This window comes from Macrosteles quadrilineatus, unplaced genomic scaffold, assembly GCF_028750875.1.
Source record: "Macrosteles quadrilineatus isolate MER2022 unplaced genomic scaffold, UCM_ALF_1.0 Scaffold_2__2_contigs__length_208266976, whole genome shotgun sequence".
Lineage (NCBI taxonomy): Eukaryota > Metazoa > Arthropoda > Insecta > Hemiptera > Cicadellidae > Macrosteles > Macrosteles quadrilineatus.
In genome coordinates, this window is record NW_026542595.1 from 154,172,156 (window position 1) to 154,190,065 (window position 17,910).

Genomic DNA, 17,910 nt, shown 5'->3' on the forward strand with positions numbered 1-17,910 from the left:
ATTGGATTTTGAGAGTTTCACGAATGAAAACATTGTTAGCAGATGTCGATAACTTAACGGCTCGTTGAATACTGAAGAGGCCCTTGCTCTGTTTGGAAGCAGATACATTGATACAGTTTGGACCTTTTTGATAAAACAAAGATATATATTTTAGATATGGATTTTGCAAGAGCTTTTGTTTATTGGTTTTGTATTTCTTTGATTGAATCTTGAATTGATCCATAGATATAAGAGTAATCCAAATATATAATATTGAGGTGGTTTCAGTATGCCACTAGAAAACTAACACAAATGTTTATTGTGAACCCAACAAATGTTGTAATATTTGATTTTAGCATGAGTATTATGACGCATATCCAAATCGTTCCCTTAGACCACACGCCGTATTGTTATGTTCAGTTGCTCAAAGTGTAGTTTTTATTTTATAATCAATAGTGAATTTTTACATCATTCACAATATATTTTAAAACCCATATATTTTTTGTCCCCATGCTTTTGTTGACTTGGCCAGGCGCATACTGAATGATAAATACAAATTCTAAGAAGCAACCATTACTGGCATTGTTTTCAACACAAAACTAATTTAATCAAGTGTGGCTGAAAAAACACTTCTGTATGACGTATAACATTAAAATAATCCTTAGCACAAATGAAATATGAATTTGATTTTACCAGCGTTTGTGTACATTAATAAAGCTAATAAATTTGTTACATCGATATGTTGAACAAATTTAAGTAAAATTCAACTAAGGACTGTAACGTTTTTGGTAAAACTCAACTTATTTTTATTTTATGAGTAATCTTTAAATCTATTCAACTTACAAATTTCCCCCCAAAGTCACCTTAGACGATGGAAATCTGGTTCAACAAAAAATCACGATAAACCAGGTATCTGCAAGCTGAAGTCTAAGTCCTCAAATCATTGTTTAAACTAATTTATTTCTAACAAACAGTTTATCCCCTAATAATATATCATTACGCTAACGCAGCTTATTTTGATGTTTTAATATTGATGATAAAACAATCGTATTCTTATTTGGACTTCAAATGTTCATCCTTGTAGGAATAAATGGCGTAGTCACAACAGATAAATACACTCATACAGTGAGGTCGGTCGACTACGAAATTGAAGCTGTATTCACAAGTGGTTTAACTTTCCCACTCAATCCAGAATATCATAAATATGTTGAAACTCTAGTTGTGTTTATGATACAAATTAACGTAAACATTTAAACATGTTTGAGTAGTTTATTAAGAACTATTATCATATGAGATTGAAAGGGAGTTCCCCAAAATGTACAAACTTCTAGGGAGGTCTAACTTTTTTGTATTATAAATGTGGGGACCTATCTTAAATTGGAGAATTTTGTGGGACTCGAACTTAGACCTTAATAGTAAGCATCTCACGATACAGATACTAGGCCAGTTAGTAGTTGTTTTTTTAGACAATAGTAAATTATATTAGCCTATTGTTATTAATTACGAAGTAAGTGGAACGCCACCATGATGCTGATTTCAACGTGTGTGGTCCAAATATGAGTGCAGAATAAAGTTGAATGTCTTTTGTAGCTTTGTTAATGCCTACTCAGCCATTCAGCTAACCAGCTATACACCCAGTTTTACCTGAAGCACATATAAGCCACTACTGGATGGTTGTATCCTTTAGAACTATGGACTATTATCATGGGCTATTGTTATACAAGGCAGCGTAAATATTTTGTCTTGCTAAAATAATTTCAAATGACCATTTCATGATCATCATAATCCAAATTTTTCACAGATGTTACGAAAGTATAACATCAATCGAAACAAGAATTGTTTTCCTTGTTACGAGTGTCTTTGTTTCGGCAACAATGCTACGCGACAAGCCTACAACAATCCTTGGCTTTTATTAATGATGAGGAGATTCAACAAAGCTCTTGACACAGTTTTCAAATTAACATCATTACTGTTACATGCATCATTCTAGCAATATTCAAAGGAATTGTTCATATTTTTCACTGCTCAAAACATTATTTTTTCTCAATTAGTGAATATGTTTATCGTGATTAAACATTGTAACTTGTAAACATTTAAAAAGTGTTTCAACTTTTTGTTTAACAACTATAAAACACACTATAAGACAGCCGATTCGGTTTTGTCTCATAGATCAATCTCATAGCCTAATTATCTTAGAATGCTATCAAGACATAACCTAGTTAGCATTACATTACCTGGTAAGTACTAAGACCAAATAATACTTTGCACGTATAATGATGCAGTATTGTTGTGTACATGTAGTAAAGTAGTAGTTTGATTTAATTAAAATATAGCGATGTAGAGGAGGTAAATGTTGTCATTGTTATTTTCGGTCACGTTCGTCTGGATTCGTGTTTTCATTTACATTTCGTAGTAAAACCAATAAAGCGTAAAGTGTTTTGATGTAATTTTTAACAATTTGTTATTTTTTAATGACAATTTGCTAAAACCATAATAATCTACAGTTACAATAAAGAAGTATTTTACTGATGGTGATAGGAGTTTGTATTACAGAGATGATAGAATATTATTTATGGAAACAGGAACATGAGACGTCATCGTAGCTCCGGATGCTACACGGAGATATCAACTGACATTACTTCCGTTTTTTGTCCATCCCTCTCAATCATTTATTAAAATAGTTTGATTCAGCATTTTGACTTTATAAGTTTCATAAGAAGTTTGACGCAATTTGGACTACTTACAGAGGTAAGCTTAAAAAGTCATACATACGTAGTCCAGGACCATCAAAATGAATATTATTTATTTTATAAATAAGAAGCTCAATTAAATCATTTGTTAAGCAAACTTAAGTCTTAACAGCAAACTTTTGGTTTAAAATTCGAATTATTAGTTTTATGTTGTTAAGGAGTCTTACCATATAATATTAAATTAAACATTTAATAACAGAGATAATAATTGTTGATACAATTCCTGTATCAGTATTAAATGCAAATGTTTGCACTCCATATTATCAGAATGTGTGTCAACTATTAATTATACAAATGTATTTGCGTCATCTGCGCCGCATGCATGATAATGTCCATACGTCACACGAACGTACATACATTGAGTAGGCTTCAACAGAAAAACAATAAATTGTTGATTTTTTTTAACCTGTCAAAATCTAAATAACTTACTCACTTATAATTTAAACAACAAAATAAATTAAATTTGTGTCATTTTATATTTACAAGAACACTCTGGTAATAAGTTATAAAATAGTCCATCTTATTACAACTACAAACAGTTTCACACTCAAGAGACGACGGTTAAATTCCAATGCTCCGTCTAGCATATGTTTAATTTTAATTACTCCACGACAGAATTCTAAAAGACCTCTTCAGGGCTCTGCAATTAAAACTTTAAGCCTCCTTTAAAGTCTCTTTTTTATTTTTTCGCATTTAAAACGTGTCCAACATACCAATTAGAAAATGCGTTTCCAATTTTAAGGGAAATTTATATCTGTACATAACAATTTCGATGATTTTCGATGGTTATTTAAGGGAATACAAGAGTTGGAGGCTATCCAGTTTACTAATTTATCACTAAACCCTAAAAATGACTATGAAAGAAATCAGTTCCAGTATTTATAATCGTACTTAGTGCAGTTAAAAATAATAAATTTCTGTATTAATCATTGAGAATAATAAAAAATCTTAAGGACCAATTGTTCCCTCTCTTTTCATTCAATATACCTTATATGAAAAATGCTCTTTTTAGAATCCTTGCAACCGGAAGAAATCCACTTAAAAAAAATGTAATAAAAAGTAGAAGCTACATCTACAAAAACATATGACAGTATAGTACAGTAAGTCTAAACACATTTTATCTAAAACTCATTTATATTTTTATAGCTGTCAGTAAAGTTATGTCAAGTTTTAGACGAGACAAAAATGTATAATTATATTTGTAACTAATTAAATTTAACCCCTCATCTGATACTTTACAAATCGTTAATCTTGCCATGAAATAATTTTCTCGTCGAGATATTGTCACGTAAGTGTGAGAGACTGGAAGAATTTTGTGGCAGAGCTCATTGCTGGCCACCAGACTGGAAAATATTTTGATCAAGTTGTTCTTTTCTTTCGGCCTCTCTATCCAACGTGAAAATAAAATTATTGGCCCAATTTTTAACAGTAAATGACGCATAGTAAATGTCACTTGGTAACATAATTGTACTAAAAAATATTTCTAATAAATAGCACTAGGGGACGGTAGTACTATACTGTATGATTTGTTTGTAAGGTTCATATGCGATTGCGAGAGTGAGCTGGTACAGTGGTGAAGCTCAGGGACTTTGGTATAGTGGTCCTGGGTTCAAATCCCACCTATCACCAATTGATTTTTATCCATGTGATAACACCACAACCTTAAGGTCTAGCCTGAAGTCATGTGTGAAACAATTTCAAGCTTGAAACTAGTATATAAAATATTAACTTTACTCGTACTAAAACATTATAGCTCTTTAGTGTCTTTCGAAAACTAAACGTCATATATAATACAGCAATCTATGACAAATCACTACATGGTAGTTTTGAAAACATATATTTGGGGGTTCCGTAATACAATGGAGAACCAAACGATTGTTTACGTGTTTTATAAAAACACCATGAAATAGTTCAGTTTATAAATCGAGTTACTAAACACATTTGGAAACCCACGCGAATAATAAAATATGAAGATTGACATTTTTTACGAAAACCAGACCTAAATAGGAAATCTCAGAATTTCCATTTTAAATATTTTCACCGCAGAAGTCTAAGTTTTGTTATTTAAGTTTTAATTAGAATAAAGATCTCGCAGCGAGCTGTGCGAAGTTTTAAGTTTAATTGAAGCTTATACAAAAACTTGGTTTTTAACAAACTTATACACAACTTTCCTTACAATTAAAATTGTTTCAGAGCGATGTCAATTTGTATTATAATTTGCATTTCTAAATGAATTTTCAAATTAAATAATACACTATATGGAAAACGGCAATATATTATACTAGCTGTACCCGCGGGCTTTGCCCCGTTTTACTTCATAAGTGAGCTCGTTCGCATGGCTCAATCACATCCTGGTTGAAGTTCGTTCGCTACGCTCACTCACCTTTAGGTTAGGGCTCGTTCGCTGCGCTCACTTGCCTTCAAGTTAGCTCGTTCGCTACGCTAACTCGCCTCCAGGGTGAAGTTCGTTCGCTACGCTCACTCACCTTTAGGTTGGAGCTCGTTCGCTGCGCTCACTTGTCTTCAAGTTAGCTCGTTCGCTACGCTAACTCGCCTACAGGTTGAAGTTCGTTCGCTACGCTCACTCACCTTTTGGTTGCAAATAAGCTGTTGTCATAAATTAAAAAAAAAATAGCCTAATAGTGCTGCACCCTGTCTGTAATCCTTGTAACTTTAATGCTATTGCACATCATAGAACAGAACCAACTTGTTTAATTGAAACAGCTGTTAAGATTCATTAATTCCATTTAAATATAAGTACTCATAAGTTAACATGGGAAACTCCAGAGCCAGTGGGGCAGAGCCCGAGAGTCCGATCAGAATAAAAACAACTTAGTTTTCCTATTTAATGCCTAAAGTATCAGTGTACCAAATTTCAGCCTCCTAGGTAAATGGGAAGTGGGAGAATTAGTGATGAGTGAGTCAGTCAGTCAGTGAGGGCTTTGCCTTTTATATATATAGATTGATAAGGTTCAAGATATAAACAAATGCTATATTATACTTTTTACAACTAAATAGCTTACAATACTGCATCTAAGCGTAAAAACAAACCAGGTCACATAAGTTAGGCAGCTAAAGTAAAAGGTGTAATAACAACAAGATGCAAAAGTACATGAAGTGGAATATGTCTATCAAATTTTAATTCAGAGAAGTGTGCAATTCATTTCATGTACTCCTAGCCTGATCAGATTTGCTGTAATGTATTCTAACAGGATAGTCTGACCGTTTCTAATGCTATACTATGTATTTTGACAAACACTTAACTAGTATAATCCAATGGAAGGAATATCAGCTCAGCTTTGATCAACAAGCTCATATTCGTAATTGTAAATCGCCTCCTTTTTTTTTGGCGAAGATGAACAATCGGAGAACGGTTCCGCGGAGCTGTGTATCCTAAAAGGTTTTAGCTTTTATCACAGACAAAATTTACTACTCGACTCATACTCTCTTTCAAGATTTCCTTTAACTTGTGGATCTTTCGTAGGAAGGAAAAATTGATGTTTGCTAGAAAAATTAGATGTTTGTTATAGTACCTATAACAAGGTTTTATTGCAGAATCTGCAATGTGAACAATAAAATACCGTTACCGACCTTCAGAGGACCATGTATGAAAATATCTTCCTCAGTACTCTAGTGGAACCAACGTATTATTTCATTCATTTATTTCAATGATTCATTCAGTATTAGATAGAACACAGTAATGTTGAACCATGAACGCTACACCGGAGCAGCAACTTGAGGCAGGATACATCGAACGTGCACACTAATTAGTTCTGAATCCTCAAGTGGAGTCTGTTGTATCTTCTGCAACTGATTAAACTGGCGTTGCCTTCGTTTTATAAATAATTGGATTCAGTGGCATTGTCTTACTCATATGAATAATATCCAAAATTCTCTTCTTATATTGGTTTAATTAGTTAATTAATTGTGTTAGTTTGATTGAATGTAAAAAAATGTTGTTACGTATTTCTTAGATAGCCCCTACATCTACCAACAATTCATTTGAGCTGCTTAAACAAGTCAAAAATTACATTTACAATAAATACTAACCCTATTTAGAAGTTTAAAAAATATAAATTTTTAATCCATCAAACATTTTTTTAAATATTTTTTTTATACATTAATTGTTTAATATTTTTTAAAAGGTGACGTGGCTTTAAACACAGATTGCAAACTATCTTTTGTAACGATTTCATTATTTCTGCAGTTCAACTTTTGACTAACAGAACTTTATACAAAGTCTCCATTGAGTATTTCTGTAAGTTTTGCGGTGTTTTCTTTGGACATTTAATACAGAAGACACCAATTTTTACTATGAATTTTATTCGTTGTTATTTATTAGTAGGAAGTCACGAATAAATATTTGTCGTATAAAGAGCGAGTTGTGTTTATTTATTACATAAATTTGTCTCATAATCCTATCCAACCATCAAACGATTTATTTGGTTATGTATATAATCAAACATTCCCTTCTAACCATTTCCAAGTTTTTAATAAAAACTAGTGTATTTTAATTTAGCATGTGACTAAGTGTGCAATTGTTAATTATTAATTTATGTTCTATGCAATAACTTGAAAACCACTCAATATTGTACGAAATTCGTTTTGTGACTTCATCATTGATGGTACATAAAATATAACCAATTACTAGGTTTATATTGTAAAAAAATATTAGCATTCTTTCAGCCACTCACCCTTAGAGTTGCTTCACTAATTACGTCCAATAAGGGGACCCTTGTGTGATTTAGGCATTTTTAGGGGTTGAAACTGATTCTGGATACAAAACGAATAATAGAGTACCTTTTTGCTTTACAAAGTTTATGTTGGTTCTCGACCAGCATTTGTCTCGACTTATACGTGAACTACTAACTACTAATTTATATGAAATAAAATTTCTTGCTTTTAAGTTTACACCATAAAGAGTTATACTTATCCAAATGAGGTTAACATTAGCAAAAATTGCCCACTAAAAAAAAACTTTAACTTTTTTACAATTGTTTAGTATCTGATTGTGGTAAAACATTCGTCTGAAATATCAGTTGTTCACATTAGAATTCTCAGCCAAACCGTTATAAAGAAAGTTTGTCACCATCAATGGAGCTTTAAAAGCCAACTCTTGAAATAAAAATCAAAAGAAACTGCCCTCCCTGCCGTCAAGAGTGAAGTTGGATGCTGAAGTTGCTGATAGTCACCAGGATATCTCCAATCTTTTTGCCAAATTTTTCGCCTCTGTTTACAAGTCCCCGTCATCTACCCCACCAGATTATGAGCTTAACGCAATCACCTCAATCTCATCATGTTATGTTAGCTGTTCGGAGGTGGAGGATGAGCTGAATTCACTTGATATAAGCAAAGGTGCAGGACCCGACGACATATCACCACTGGTCTTGAGGTTCTGTAGCAGTGTTTTATCACCTCATATCACCATATATTTCAACTCACTCATGGCTGCTGGTGTCTTTCCCTCAAATCTTAAGAATGGCTATGTAACTCCAATTTTTAAGTCCGGATCTCCTGCTGATGTCAGGAACTATCGCCCTATTGTTATCCAGTCCACATTAGCAAAGATTTTTGAATCGCTTGTGCTGAAGAGATTGTCGTTCGCTCTGAAGAGTGTGATTAATGCAGAACAACATGGATTTATGAAGGGACGCTCAACCACTACGAACCTCTTGTCCTTCCAGAGTAATGTTACTACTGCCTTCTTAAATTCCCACCAGATTGACGCTGTTTACACGGATTTCTCCAAGGCCTTCGATCGAGTTAGCCACAAACATCTGATTGCTAAACTTAGAGCCATTGGAATAAATGGACCCCTTCTAATGTGGTTAGAGAGCTACCTCCAGGATCGGTTTCTTCAGGTGCGAGTGGCTGGCTCGTTGTCTCAACCATTTCCTGCTATTTCCGGGGTTCCTCAGGGATCGCTTCTGGGCCCGGCCTTGTTCACCATATTTATCAATGATTTGGTTCAGCATTTGGATTCAAATGTACTGCTTTTTGCTGATGATGCCAAGATCTTCAGAGAGATTTCACATGTGAGAGACTGCGAGGCTCTACAGAATAGTATTGATTTACTGTCAGTGTGGTGCCAGATGAATGAAATGTCTTTGAATGTCTCAAAGTGCTCTGTGGTAACCTTCACCAGATCTAATAATCCTATTATTCATCCGTATAAACTAGCAGATCACCAACTTCAACGTTCTTCAAAGGTCAAAGACTTAGGCATCATACTCTCTCCTGACCTCAATCCTCAAGAGCACATTAACTACATTTGCAAGAAGGCCAACTCAGCACTTAATTTCATCACCAGGGTCAGTCATGACAGATTTTCAGTATCGGCACTGGTAACTCTTTATATCCATCTTGTCAGACCCATACTTGAGTTTTCCTCCACAGTTTGGAATCCGTACCAGTCTGGTCAGATCGCCAGGCTGGAAAACACTCAAAGCCGTTTTGTTCGCCTGGTTGGTCTACGTTTGGGGATGCAATACCGTGCTGTTCCTGTTCATGATCTGCAACTCCAGTTGAACCTGTTGCCTCTTTCTACCAGACGTGAGGTAAATGATGTCTTATTCCTGAAGAAATTGATCACATCCTCCATTGATGCTCCCGACCTGCTCTTGGAACTAGACTTCCGCACATCACGTAGCCTTCGCCATACCCAGCTGTTTGCGAGGCGGCAGTACTCAACACAGTACATGTACCACAGTGCACTTCCTCGTCTGCAACGTCTGGCAAACAACCTACCTGGTCAATTGGACTTGTTCAGCATGAACAATGAAACGTTTAAAAAAAAACTCGTTAGCAGCTTGCGTTCCTCGTAGATTTATCATTATTGTTTTGTTGTTCTTGTCCGTGTTATGCTTCATTGTTACTTTTTATATTTATATTTATATTGTTATTTACTATATTTTGTTATATTTATTTCCTATTTACACTGTTGTTGCTTGTTATATCGTTATATCATCTTGTTATATCTATATCTTGTTATATCTATACCTTGTTATTTCTTATATCTTTATATCTTATATCTTTCTGTTATCATTGTTAATCTATTTATTGAATGTACTTCAAGTTGGCTAAAATTTCATCAAAAATGTCTATTTTTTTTTTAGTCTTATATAAGTTTTGTCATATTTATGTATTGGTTTGACCGTTGGTATAAATAAATAAATAAATAAACCCGGCGAAGCCCTAAAGGAAGTTACAGTATTTACGGATTATAGGACCACACCTAATAATTATAACGGTGTTAATCTTATACAATTGTATAATTATTGCCTATATTATTATAGGCTAACCTTGCCTAGACTAAGGTGGTTAGTTTAGGAAGATTTTGTTATTTATACTAATTAAAAACATCATTTTAAGTCGACTTATCGGTGTGATTGGTATAGTGAGTAATTACTGAAATTACATTTTTAGTTATTATTAGACATTCCGCTAGATCAGCGGCTTATTATTGGATCGATAGCTTTAAAATGACTAATTAAGCGTATTCATCTATAAAAAATTGCTTGCAAATAATACACATGGAAAATCTAACGTTCCATTTAACTCAATGGGGTTTTTCACGATTTTGCATACGACTCAAAAAAATATACTGAAATACAGATAGATCGTCTAGTCGTAAATAAAATGATAACACATAATAACTGGTCATTTTCAGTAAAATACCTGAAAATAACTGAGAAAAACAACACAAATATATGGGTCAACCGTAAACGTAAATCAGTTATGACACAACATCGGAATAAACTCATTAGCTTACACGGTTATGTCGAACGTAATGAAAACAAGTTTGATAACTGTCTCGTACAGTAGCAGTCATAGATAACCCAATTATACAGGTCAGGTGAACAAATATACTGCTACAAATACTGTTATACTGGGTGTGGACACGCTAACCTAGTATAGAGTTGTAGTTTATGAGCAACATACATACATGCCAGGATTGTTTTAAAATATGTGACACTGCTTCCTCTAGGAGTTACAATATTGAATGTTTGTGAAAATAAATGCTGGTTATATCTGATTGTCATGATATGTGTTTGACAAAATTATCGCTTTATGAAAATATTCGAAAGATAAGAACATAAAACAATAATTTTCTTTTATTATGAAAAGTTTTTTTAGTGAAACATGCATAATTACAGTTCAACAAATTGTAATTGAAAAATATTTCTTAGTACCCAGTTGGAGGACTTTTTTTGCATTGATATAATAAGCTTCATCAAGCTCTTCTCTTACTAGAGTCTTGTTGAAAAAGAGGATTAATATTTTATTTTGGAGTTTCACCAATGCAGCGAATTGTTGCACCTATAAACAATAAATTTCTATCAAAAATACAATTTGTATTTATTTTTTAATATAATTAGTTGTCATTCAAAATGTATGTTCATCGCAATGCATTTTTGTTCATTTTATGGTGTATTGGTCATCTCGTGAAATTAATTGTTTTAGGTGTAAAATTTAAGAGCTACACGTTAAAAGAAAGCCTATAAACAAAATAGAAAATTGAATAATCCAAGAAAAGTACTGAATTAGAGAGATAGAAAAGCTTTGTTTAACCGGACAACAGCAAAATGACTTGAATACAATACTATTAGTACGATCATATAGCTTTGATTCAATAATCTTCATGCTCAACAATTCAGTCAATAGTTTTTTTTCCTAATTTCAGGTATGTTTACAATGATTTACTGATATTTACATAACTTTGATCGACAACTCAGTTCGAACAATTATTACAAGATAATTATTTTATTTTCAATCTCTAATGATAAAAAAATATAATTCTTTGGATAAAAGATTAACAAATCATATTCTTCAGTGTAAACCTTTTTTAATACATAAGAAGAATGTACCGATCAGGCCATTAGTTAACTTTAAATGTGCTCCTACTTACAATGTTTCTAAAGTGTTAGCAAGTAAGCTCAATCAAGATTTAGAATTAGAATACATATATAATGTAAAGAATAGTTATGATTTTGTTGAACGTGTCCAGAACATAGATATAGAGTCAAGTTGTAGGTTAGTTTCATTTGATATTTCAAATCTGTACACCAATATACCTGTAATTGAAACTATTGATCTGGTTAAATGTAGACTGTTACAAAATGGATTAGATAATGAATATGTCAATCAGATTGTAAAAATGCTCACAACTGTATTGAAACAAAACTATTTTAGATTTAACAACAAGTTTTATGAACAGACAGATGGTTTGGCTATGGGAAGCCCACTTTCAGCAATTTTATCAGAAGTGTTTTTGCAACATCACGAAAAAGAAATACTAGAAAACCTAAAACGCAGTCGTACAGCTCTATGTTAGATATGTAGACGACATTCTTGTTATTTTCAGGCAAACCCAGGAGAATGAACATGAAAAAATGATGGAAATATTCAACACCCAACATCCCAACCTCACTTTCACCTACGAATTTGAAGAAAACGACAAGATCAATTTTCTGGACCTAACACTAGGGAGAAAAGACGTCAAGATAGACTTTGAAATCTACAGGAAACCAACGCAGACAGACACAACGATTAACAGCAACTCTATTCATCCAATAATCCACAAGACTGCAGCCTTCAGATCCATGTTGTACCGAGCATACAAGATCCCACTCAGCGAGACCAATAGAAAAAAGGAATTGAATACCATAAAGAGGGTAGCACAAGCTAATGGATATAAACTTCAAACAATAGAAGATATCGCAAGAAAGACGAGACGGAAAATAGATAACCAGAAAAACGTCAAAATAGGACAACGTTGGAAGAAATCAAAGAAGAAAACACCAGATATGCTACATTTAGCTACACAGGAACTAGGAAACAAAGGATCGCTAACTAATTCAAGAAATATGGAGTATCAATAGCCTTCAGGACCCAGAACACTTTGAGTGATATACTGCATCCACATATAGAAGATTATAACAAATTTGACTCTTCAGGCATCTACAAAATAAATTGTAACGATTGTGATCATGTTTATATTGGACAAACTGTAAACTTTATTAAACGATTCAAAAACCACACATCTGCATGGAGAAACAACAAACCGGAAAGATCAAATGTCGCACAGCACTTGTTACAAAATGGCCACTCATTAGGAAAAATTGAAGACAATGTATGTATTTTAAAGAATTGTAAGAAGGGAAATGTGATGGATGCTTGGGAAGAATTGTATATTTATAAGGAAAAATGTAAAAATAGAAATAAGCTCATCAATGAACAAGTAAATTTTGACTCCAGTTGTACTTATAGAAACTTACTGGCCGGTACTTCCGGTAACCAATAGTATATAAGGGAACGCCATCTTGATTCTTGCCATTCGCCTATTGGGTCTGATGATGATTGGAGTGTCCAATCGAAATCGATCACCACTTACCAACTTTTACATGTATTTACCGTCTTGTAAGTCAACAGTATAAGTGTAAATATATTATTGCAAGTGTTATTAGACGTAATATATTTCTGTATTTTTCACCTTTTTTAAATCCAACTGAAATTCATGTTTGCTTAAATACTATGCAAAGAGTTGTCTAAATTACATGAAAACTTATGTCCAACAAAAACAATGTTAGAAAGTCATAACAAGCTCTAACAAAACATTGCTCTACACAAAAGGAATATGTGACAAAAGCTGTTCAAGTTGCAATTAAACAAGCGTAACGTGCAGTTCATTTGAGCTTACTCAATGTAACAACAACGTGCACGATCCTACGTATTGTTCCATGATAGTTTAATTGAACTTACTCGTTTTAGCATAATTGTTTCGTTGATCTAACTCATTATAACATGACTATATTTGGGCTCACTCATTGAAGCAATATAATATACTTGAGCTCATTTATTGTAGCATGATTGTTAACTTGAACTCACTCATTCTTGCATAACTGTTTCGTTGGCCTAACTCATTATAATATGAATGCATTTTGGAATGTAATTTTATATTATTTTATATTATATTATTTTATATTATATAATTTATATTATACATGAACTTTCTCATTTTGGAATGATTTTTTCATTGAGCTAACTCACTCTAACATGAATGGCTCGCTCATTGTAGCAGATAGTATACTTGAGCTCACTGATTGTATCTCAGTCGTTTAATTTAACTCACTCATTATAAATTCATTGTATCGTCGACCTAACTCATTATAACATGAATGTACGCCTATAGTTGGGATCACTCATTGTAGCAAGATAGTATACTTGAGTTTAATGATTGTAAACTTGAATTCACTCATTCCAGCATCATTGTTTTGTTGAACTAACTCCTTATAACAAGAATGCATAGTTGGGCTAACTTATTGTACCCTCATAATGTAGTTGAGCTTACTCATGCGCTGTTATATGAACCTATTAGTAGGAGTCGCTATAATTAAATTCCATGGATAGGCTTACTCACTACTGTTGTATGCATCAATAAATGAATAAAATGCATTTTATACATCAAATGTTCAAAAGGGTTAACTACTAATGGCCTAATCTATAATACTAGATATTGTCTGATGAAAACTTGGGCTAGATGTAACATTATCTGATTTATTGCAGCCTGAACTAGTTGTAACTACTATACGTTGTATCACTAAAGGATTGAAACCCAGTATATGAATATGGTCGATAGTGCGTAACAGTGTTCTGTAAAATCAGTTGGTATGCACTGCTTTAAATAGTAACTGTTGTTCTCGATTCAATTATTGAAGAATGCAACTCGAGCTATTTTAATGAGTCCCTGTTGACAATCGCTTTTATTTTCTGTTATTTTAATTGTTTTAAGTAGTGTGAATGTTTGTTGATAAAAAAAATATCGCTTCAACGAAACAGCAATAATTTTTAATGAATACAATAGCCCTAGTGGGAATAATATTTCTCGATAAATAGTTCAGTATCTCTCAAATAATATGTAATCCATCCCAAATCGCGCTTTGTCTGGTTGTGCTTCACACGGGTATCATTCATGTTATGGAAACCTAAAATCTGGTTTAGGATTATTTCTGATTATGCAATCAAATTAAACTGTAATACAAAATAGATTTTGAACATATCTTATTGGTGTGCTACTCAATAAACATATAATGTTTATCATGTTTTTTTCTTTTTCTATAAAACAACTTCCACATTGTGTAACCTCAAACATACGTTAGTTATTACGGTTAACATGAATGGTGAAGATAGATTATTTGAGGGGGATGCGGCCCTTACCTTACAAAGTTTGCCCCAAACTGTTCACCCCTCAGTCATCTATAGAGCCGCAAACTCTCCACAACCTCTTGGCTACTTAATGAAGTCTATATCTCTACCTAGTCAATACCTTACCTTCCTCCAAAACGTTCATCTAGCTATAAATAAAATAGCTCGGAAGAAAGTATAATTTATATTTACTATTTCGAAAACCACAAAACAGTTCGTAGATATTAAATCTGTCTAGAGTAGAGTTCTAAAGTAAAATTCATATAGAATTAATTGGTTGTAAAGATATAAGTATATCCCTACAAAATTCATTTTCACTTAGCTACAGATAAAATAAATAAACTAAAATATGTTTTAATTGTTCGACGTATTTAATGTTTCCAAATAAATACATGCCACTGTGCAGGTCTACCATCTTTTTAGAGTGAAGATAAAATGTAATAAACAATTTGACTTATTTTTGAAAGTATTAAAATTAATCCAATTTATTTTTGCGAGTAAAGAAAAAATGCAATAAAGGATCGTATTTGCGATTGAGTTGTTTGCATTTAATTACGTAACATGCAGGTTATTAATAAATAAAAGTAATTAGCTACTCTAAGAAGATTTTTCAAGAAATATTTTATGTATCCTTTTCGTACATATATTAGACACTAGAATATTTATTTGTCAAAAAATATATACACAGTTTCGTATACATAAAAAAATTAATATGGTTATTTAGTTTAGTTTTGTATTGTAATCTTTAAAATAAATAGTCAACACCATACTAAATATTTACTGTCTCTACTGTGATTTACTTAAATTAAATATAGCCTTCTGCCAAAATAGGCAATGACATATTTTTTTCGTTAAATTAACAAATTTATAAAGACACTTTTATGGTTTGATTATTTTTTTATTTGACGGAAAATCTCATCTCATCTTACTTTGGAAGAGTAACGCCATTTATGTCATTGTCATGATCTGTTATATTTTATTACTAAACAAGATAATACAATTTCTTAAACGTTTAAAAATTTATATTTAGACACAAAACGCGTTTCTAAAGAATGCACTCCTCAACTTTGAATCGTTTATATTAATTAAATTTTGTGAGCTTGGCACTATTCTTAGCCCAAATAACATTTTTGAGCACAAGAATGAAATCAAGTGTTAAGTGATTGACTTACAATAATTTGAGTTCATATTTAAAAAATATATATACGAAAAAAACAATAAACGAAAGTTTTTAAGGCCTACTTGCAAACTTCTATATCGCCGATCATCCCTCTTTTTCAAATGTAGATTTGTAAAACTATTATAATAAATAATTATAACCTATATAGTTGATAAAATCTTAAAAATATGAGTGGAAATTTCATCATCGGACTGCTTGCTTAGTAAACAGAAATACAAAATGTGATCTTGCAATAGAAAATTCTTGTTTGTTTAGAAAAATTATAATACATTACCGGAGTTTGTAAAGTTGTATAAAAACAAAGTTAGTTAATTCCATCAGTCTCAATCTATTCAATCATTATTAAATGTAAATGTATATCAAGAAATATTAAGGTTCGATTCCTTAAATTTGCATTAAGTTTTATCTATCTACACACATGTATGTTATTGTGATTAAACTAATGTAGGCTACAGTGGAAAAAATATTTAAAATATTGATTACCATTCACTTTAATGCGATTGAACTAACATTTTTATTCTATAAAAAAATAATATTATATTTTCTACATGCTGTTAATCATATTTTTACAGTTTACAATAACAAAAGACAGTACTATATTGGATCGAAATTTGTAGTGGATCGATTAGCTGAATAAATTTCAATTAATATTTTTGTGATACAAATATCGCTCGTAAAATTACCTGGGAGAGAAAATCCAAACCGCGCTACCCCGGACACCCCGGCACTAACTGAGCTTTGGACGATTCAACTGATAACAACCGAATACTCGATGAATGTATCGAATACTCACGGAGTACACCATACAGTAGTATCGATAACAGATCCATTTTGGTAATGCATTGCGACTTTTTGACCTATTTCTCCAGGGAATTTAAGCTATCAAACTTCATGAAGGAAATTTATTTTTGGTATGAGACCGACGAATCCAAATAAATACCTTTTTATCTAGTTTCCCTATTGGGAAAAGTGATAACAGTATGTCGAACAGAAAGCCATATACTTGGGACCGATTTACTTTTTAATTTTTATATCACTTTATGTTTTGATGACACTTGGCATTAATATGCAGAGCTGGATAAACTTGAATAATTCAATTTCAATTCAAAATATCTTTATTCATTCCACAATACAACAAAATAACAATTGACAAATACTTATCACATACATTACATAGAATACAAGACATAGTTATAACCAATACAAATTGAGAATGAATAGTTAGGTTCCTCATTTTCTCGTGTTGAGGAACCATTACAATCTAAAAGACGTACTGGAGAACAAAAACAAAAAATACATTATGCAATATATAAAAATAAAACATAAATAATGGTAAATTTGTACCAAAACAATTTAAAACTATGAAATAAACGTTTTTCCACAGATTCAAATAAAACATTAAAGAGATAGATAATAACAATAAAATACAGTACAGAAAAAATCCAAACATGTGTACTTCCATTTACAATAACTAGGACTATAATGTTTCAACTCCAGGAAAAGTTAAAAACCACTTCTTTAACCTATTTAAAAATATTTTTAGAGCTAGCACTCAAACAAATATCCTTTGGAAGAAGGTTGAGTAACTTTGGAGCCAGAAAACTAAAAAGCGTCTAAAAAACTCATTATAAGGGTGTGGAGTAACAACAAAATTTCTAGATCTTAGTCTATCAGAATAAACCTATTGATTTCCTAAAACGTGGTCAGATCTAATAACAAATGTTCTTAGTTCTCTGAAAACAAATAGGTGTCTTAGTGGAAAGATTTTGAGAGAGATTTAAATAAGGGAAATCAATG

General features: G+C 32.2%; 1 protein-coding gene across 1 annotated transcript in view; it reads right to left on the reverse strand.

Annotated features, from left to right (window-relative positions):
• LOC128987666 (transmembrane protein 151B-like) overlaps window positions 1-16,845 on the reverse strand; it is a 43,996-nt gene extending 27,151 nt beyond the window's left edge. The window contains exon 1 of the mRNA XM_054408639.1: window positions 16,797-16,845. The gene's annotated coding sequence lies outside the window, so the exon portion shown is untranslated. The remainder of the gene's footprint in view (window positions 1-16,796) is intronic.
• Window positions 16,846-17,910: the final 1,065 nt, after the last annotated feature.